Below are 7,522 nucleotides of genomic sequence, written 5' to 3' on the forward strand. Positions count from 1 at the left end.
TTGAAGGATGGTCATAGGCTTTAATTTATATTTTAAATTAGAGGCATGGGCCTTAATTTATGTCTATTTTAGATGCCCATCAGTTATATCTGTAATTTGTTGCATTCCTGTTTAAATTCAGATCAATAGGGCTTGAAAATGTAACAACATTTAATTTGTCAATCCGGATAGTTCGTGAACTTCGAGGCACAGCACTGGAAATGCTAGAGAGAGTCCCTGGCAACTTGCAAAGCAAATTCTAGTATATCTTGCGCATTAATCTCAACAATAAATTAAATCCCACACTAAAAGAGAACTCGAGAAACACCAATCCAAAAAATTAAAATCATGCGGGAAATAAAAGGAAATCTTGTACTATTTAAAAATGCGAAAAGAGATTCTAAGTACGAGAAAACAGAAGGGAAATCAGAGTTGGAAACCAAGCAATGCCGGCACAATATCAAAAATACTCTAAATCCTAGAATAGATTCAAGAGTAATTCAAAACCATTCTGCCTATGCTAATTCTACTGCATCTACCTCTGTGTAAAATTAACCTGAAAGAATTGGCAACATAACAAGCAAATTCATTGTGTAAATAAACTTATGAAAGAAATTGATTTAATATGAATCTTTTACCTCATTCAATATGAAGAAACATTCCAAGTGCAAGCACAATTCTTAATGCAACAAATCAAATTAATTTTGCAGTTGAAAGGAAAAAATTGTAGCAAATCAAATAACACCAATTTGAAGAAGGAAAGAGACAGTAAATAATTAAATAAACTTCACAAAGTAAATAATAATTTAAATTCTGTTTAATTTAAGAGATGCAGAGCGGTGTCGAGCTGGTCTGGTGGCCAACCAAGCCAGCTCGCACCCTCTATTTGTAACGTGGTTCAAACAAGAATTAAAATCATTAGATGCACAAAATAAATGAATAGATCATGGCTAAAAATTGCTTCAATTAATTTTGGAAAACAATCTTTACATTTTGCAAACAAACACTTAACTTCAGCAAGTAGGAGAAGCGATCCATAAGCTATAATTTGCGTGATGCTACATTGAGACCAGCTTCTCCTCCCTTATGCACATTCCTTCTATGTTTGCGCATGCTTATGCTATCGACAGATTAATTGACTGACTAATTCTTGCTCCAGGAAATTTCTAGGCTTATATATAGGCATCGAATTACAATCTGGGGCTTTTAACAGCCAATCAAAATACAAGGTGAGCTAATTATGAATCTTAACAATTTTCCAGGAATAAAATTGGGTTTGTAACTAATTTTCAAAACAGGAATTGATTCTGGTAAACCATTCCTCTTTTCCTGGAATGATGTTGTGGGTGGACCATCTGCTTCCTTGAATTTCTTGTTTGAATAAGAGAAATTTCCTCAAAAAATTGGCATCGCCTGGAGCATTTCTATTTTATAAATAACAGCGATGACTCGACATCGGATGGGCACAATGCTTCATCGTAGCCGTAGAAGAATAATTATTTAGCGCGATTTTTGAATTAACGAAGTTTGAAACCATTATTCTACCTATGTAATTTCCAGTTCAGCTGGTGGCTTCACACAACGGGATCCATAAGACTATACCCAACCATTGACTGTCAATGCAAAGCCCTGGAGCTATTCTCCAAAGTACTCCACCATGTCATTTGTAGAGACCTCCGCCATGATGTCATATGGTTTGGAGTTAATTCCGTAAGCAGTTGCGCTGAAGTGTTTGGAATTACCCTAGCATTTGTTTTCATATTTTCATTGTTTCACACTCTGGGGAGTTTGATGTAAAGGCTCGTAGACTGGATGTTGGCAACCGACTTCATCAAAATAAGGGTCACACTCAGCAGTTACAACACCAACACTGATGAAGTATTTCCATGCGGATAATGGATAGCTACCATCACAACCTTCCTAACACCAAAATCCACAACATGCCAACATGTCATTTTCAGAGAGAGTAACGTTCATTTTATAGTGAATGCAAAACCTATTAGAAAGTGCTTCCACTGCACCAAATGCCCAGCAAGAACCACAGTGCCCCTAATCTAGGATGGTTCGAATAGAAGTACACTGCGGCCAAGTTATTCATTCATCAAATTCTTTTGGCAAGTCTAAACCTTTCGGATAAGTTTTGAGTGGAACACTTTCTAATAATTTCCTGGGGATAGGAAGTACTCCTAGGAGACGCTTAAATTGTCCTACTGTATGATTGGAGAACTGAGGATTCATACCAAACTTCCATCCAACATTTGGATACCTATTAAATTCTTCTATTGCTATAGCTCGTCGATGGTCAGAAGTCCTAATTCCCTTCCATATTTGGATGCAAACATGATTTTAACTTGTTCTATTTCTGTCAACTAAGTTGAACATATTGGAGCAGCATAACATAACCATTTTAGTTGTAAAGCAAATTAACAATGTCTATCACTCAAATGAAACCCAACTGAAAATTGGTGTAACACTAAAACAGGAACTGTACACATCCCTTGACTCTAGTGCAGGAATGTGAGTGTAGTCTAGGAATCCTTCAGAGTGTAGGCAGCCATAAAATGGTGCAACAATTTGTTGCATGGTACATGAAGGTAAACGCAAGTCCATAGCCTGTATAAAAGCATGATCAAATCAATTTTAAACCTACAACAAACAAAATGTTTTAATCTTGATAAAAAGGGAAGTAACGAATACTCTCAAAAATAATCATTTAACCAAACAACAACATGAGAGATTTCGAGTAAAAATAAGACAAAATGGAGGCCCAACACCCACCCATGCTGACCATCTTGCATGTCCTCATGCAAGGAAATCTGGTACCGTTACTCCCTTGAAAAATAATAATTTAAAAAACATTTATAGGCATTCATAATGATGTTCCTGCAATTCTGTGTGATCACACTTCCTACGTTGAATAAGACTTGTTCTAAAAACAAAGTGTCTGCTGGACTCTTTATTTGCTTAGAATGTTTTCAAGAAAATATAAAACAAAAGCTGCCATGGAAAAACTAAATTGCAAGGATGGTGTTCTTACTTGAATAAAAATAGTCAGCTTTTAAAATTTCCAAAAAGAATATCTCAGGGGCATCTGAAATCAGAAGTTTCAATTTAATATCCTCGTTGTAATAATGAGTGACATGATTTAAAATCCATGGTGTTAAAAGTAAACATAGTAATACCTTCCCACAATGACCATTCTATCATTATCCATGTATAGTTGAAGCTCCTCTTTCCTGGGCATAGTGAATTACCTACACTAAGGGTCCCACGTCCATAAGAATAATTCCAAAAAGATAGAACTCCAAGGCATAACAACAAAAGGATTTTAAAGCCATTCTCAAAGAGATTGATAATGAGTTCAAGGAAAAGCAAAAAAAACCAAGTAAATCATAGTGTAAAATTAATTTTAATACCATAGGCATGGCCCTACTGCCAGCCGGTGTTTATAGCCTTGACATGGATACCTTTTAACCTCATGAAATGCTTTTGTCCCACCTATTAGATATAGATTCAGAATCATTTAAGAACATTTACTTTTTCTCCTTTTAGAAACGAATTGAAGGTTGTTTTCTTGGCTTGGTAACCAGTTAACGATAGTGCCATTCACAAGAACCAACAATAATGAACATGAAGACTTGTGATGAGACTTCTTGTCTTCCAAGTTTTCAACCGAAAGCCATTACCTTGGCTTGGTGACCAGTAATGATAATGTCATTATCCTTAGGACCCATGATCATAGTAGGTTGGCTCGCAATGAGACCTCCTATCCCTTAATTAATGTGTTTATGTTTTTAGAACAAAACTATAACTATAATTAACCTTAGACAGGTTACTTAATAGATGGGGAAGCAAATCTACTCCGTAAGAGTGTAGGATGGCGTGAAATTTTTTTAATTACTATTATTTGTTGGTTGGTCATGCTACCCTAAGAACTTATTTAAAAAACATCTCGGATAATGACGAAAAAATATTTCTTGAGTTGATCATGTTAGGGTTCTTTATGAAAGCTTATTAGAGTTTTGTAGGCATGGTCCACCATAGGAGGTTTTTTCACTTATTCCTTCGAAGAGGGACTTGCAAAGATTTTCTGGATGATATTTTGTGACAATAGGAAAAAGTGTTACATGTAACTTATAAGAATACCCTTCACTGACATATTGATCAATAATCAAAGTCACTTTATAAAATATGAGGCATTAAGCGTGAAGTTCTTCTGACAAGTCTTACCATGAGAATGCATAATAATAGAAATTTCCAAAGTTGTGCTTTTAGGGACTCACAAGTTCAAGGGTGTTGTTATACATCTTTATTCATTATCCTCATATTACCCTACCCTATTTTTAAAGAATATATCACCTTTAAGTGTAGGCGTACTTCCAATGAAGCCATGTGCGTAACAAAATGCTGATTATACTCACATTTAGTTTTAAAGAATATACTTCAAGACATACCAAAGCATGAGAAACCAGTTGCTTCAATTGATATGGTACTAAGAGTTTTGGAATGATGAGGAAATAAGGTGGCTTGATGACTGCTCGAAACCAGGATTCAATGGGGTCCATATTTATGATTCTCCAACTGATGCAAGTCTTCCACAGTTTGATAGTCACTCTCTTGGAGGCACAAAGAATCTGGTGAAAGACAAAAGATAAATCCCTCAAGTTCAGGCTCAAATATTTGATTTTCAAATTGACAAGAATGGTTGAGAGAGATTCTAGGGTTTTGAGCTTCAACAACATTTTGAGAACAAGTTCCAATGAAATATTGCTCCTCTGGTGGTCTTTGAATTATATCTTCCTTGGGTAAATGTTCTGCGGTAATGGGGGAAGTTTCCAAATTCATTCCCTTTCCCAACATGGAAGATGTGACATTTTGTTTGATAGCGGGAAGAATAGGTGTTTCAAACTGTTGTGCAACTTGATGGTTTGGATTGGGGTTTATGATATGGTTTGGGCTAAGGTTTTGGTTAAGGCTTGGACTAATATTTGGATTTGGATTGGGATTAGGCTTTGGACTAGGGTTAGGTCTAGAGTATGGACTAGGGTATGGATTAGGGTTATGTTATGGATTAGGGTTAGGCCTAGGGTATGGACTAGGGTTAGGGTATGGATGAGGGTATGGACTAGGGTTAGGGCAAGGATTAGGGTAAGGTTGCACATGCAACTAGGACCATGGAGGAGGATGACTTCATGGTGTATTGGAAAGAAATTGTGGTTGTTGTTGGTGCTCGAGTGATTGAATTTTCACAGGAGATTTCCCTAGAGAGAAGGATCGAAATGACTCTTGAGGCCATGGAGATATATGGCTTGAGGATGAGGGCTAAGGAGAGGGACATTATGGCCATGAAGCAGGGTGTTCAATTGGAGGAGGATTAAAAGTTTTCCATGAAACTGCATGATTATAAACATGTTGAGGAACCTGCCCAAGATAATAATCATTATTCCAAGTATCAAATGGTGATGGGTTTTGAGTTATACCTGGTAGTCGATTTGATTCCTTACTTGATTTCCTGAGTGCCTTTAGTAATCCTGGTAGTGCTGGGAAATGTTCTATTAGATGATCCTCTTCACAAATTTTGCAAACTTTCAGGCTACTGAGTGGACACTTTCCAAGGAAGTGTTTCTTTCTATAGTTGGCACAAAATATAAGCAGTGGTTTGTCATCCTTCTTCTGCTCTTCCTGCAAATCATCCAATTTTGAAATCAAAGATTTAATAATATCATTCTTATGTTCAATCAAAATATTAAAATTTTCACTTGTTAATTCTTCATTGGATGAGTTGTATGTCTCTGTAGTAGCATAAAAACTCCTCATTGGATGATTCCTCAAAATACCATTTTCCTGTTTTTAACAAGCCAACTAGTACATTCGTTAGCACATGAATAGTGTATATATATATATATATATATATATATATATATATATATATATATATATATATATATATATATATATAGGGTGGGGAGTTCTTACAACATCAGAGAAAATGAGAAACCTTAAAGCAATAGTGCAGGAAAGAAATAAATTCAAAGAACATAAAATTGCAAGAGAAACTAGGTGAAGGAAAAAACCAAATGCATTAGGTCACCAAGGTCAATCCCCTAAGCACCTCCCCGGCAATGACGCCAAAATGTTGGGTGCAGTATAGGGCTTATAAATGTACCAACATTTAATTTGTCAATCCGGATAGTTCGTGAACTTCAAGGCGCAGCACTGGAAATGCCAGAGAGAGTCCCTGACAACTTGCAAAACAAATTCTAGTCTATCTTGCGCATTAATCTCAACAATAAATGAAATCCTGCACTAAAAGAGAATTCGAGAAACACCAATCCAAACAATTAAAATCATGCGGGAAATAAAAGGCAATCCTGTACTATTTAACAATGCGAAAGGAAATTCTAAGTACGAGCAAACAGAAGGGAAATCAGAACTGGAAACCAAGAATTGCTGACACAATATCAAAAAGACTGTAAATGCTGGAATAAATTCAAGAGAAATTCAAAACCATTATGCCTGCACTAATTCTACTGCATCTACCTCTGTGTAAAATTAACCTGAAAGCATCGACAACATAACAAGTAAATTTATTGTGTAAATAAACTTATGAAAGAAATTGATTTAATATGAATCTCTCGCCTCATTCGATATGAAGAAATATTCTGAGTGCAAGCACAATTCTTAATGCAACAAATCAAATTAATTTTGTAGTTGAAAGGAAAACATTGCAGCAAATCAAATAACACCAATTTGAAGAAGGAAAGAGACTGTAAATAATTAAATAAACTTCACACAATAAATAATAATTTAAATGTTGTTTAATTTAAGAGATGCAGAGCGGTGTCGAATTGGTTTGGCGGCCAACCCAGCCAGCTCACACCCTCTATTCATAACTTGGTTCACACATGAATTAAAATCATTATATGCACCAAATAAATGAACAAAGCATGGCTGAAAATTACCTCAATTAATTCTGGAAAACAATTACATTATGCAAACAAACACTTAACTCCAACAAGCAAAAGAAGCAGTCCATAAGCTATAATTTGTGTGATGCTACATTGGGACCAGCTTCTCCTCCCTTCTGCGCATTCCTTCTGTGCTTGTGCATGCTTATGCTATCGACAGATTAATTGACTAACTAATTCATGCTCCAGGAAATTTCCAAGCTTATATATAAGCATCGAATTACAATTTAGGGCTTTTAACAACCAATCGAAATACAAGGGGAGCAGATTATGAATCTTAACAATTTTCCGAGAATAAAATTGGGTTTGTAACTAAATGTCAAAATAGGAATTGATTCTGGTAAATAGTTCCTCTTTTCCTGGAATGATGTTGTGGGTGGACCAACTGCTTCCTTGAATTGCCTGTTTGAATAAGAGTATTTTCCTCAGCCAATTGAGATCACCTGGAGCATTTCTATTTTAGAAATAACAATGATGAATCCACATGGGATGGGCACAATGCTACATCGTAGCCATAGAAGAATAATTATTTAGCGCTATTTTTGAATTAACGAAGTTTGAAACCATTCTTCTAT

General features: G+C 35.7%; 1 pseudogene; it reads right to left on the reverse strand.

Annotated features, from left to right (window-relative positions):
• Window positions 1-1,614: 1,614 nt before the first annotated feature.
• Window positions 1,615-2,217, reverse strand: LOC149187602 (cathepsin B-like protease 3 pseudogene; annotated as a pseudogene).
• Between the last annotated feature and the right edge of the window lie 5,305 nt (window positions 2,218-7,522).

Source organism: Pinus tabuliformis, chromosome 3_1 (assembly GCF_031772625.1).
Source record: "Pinus tabuliformis cultivar Carrire ecotype Pingquan chromosome 3_1, CPIR1, whole genome shotgun sequence".
Taxonomy (NCBI): Eukaryota; Viridiplantae; Streptophyta; class Pinopsida; order Pinales; family Pinaceae; genus Pinus; species Pinus tabuliformis.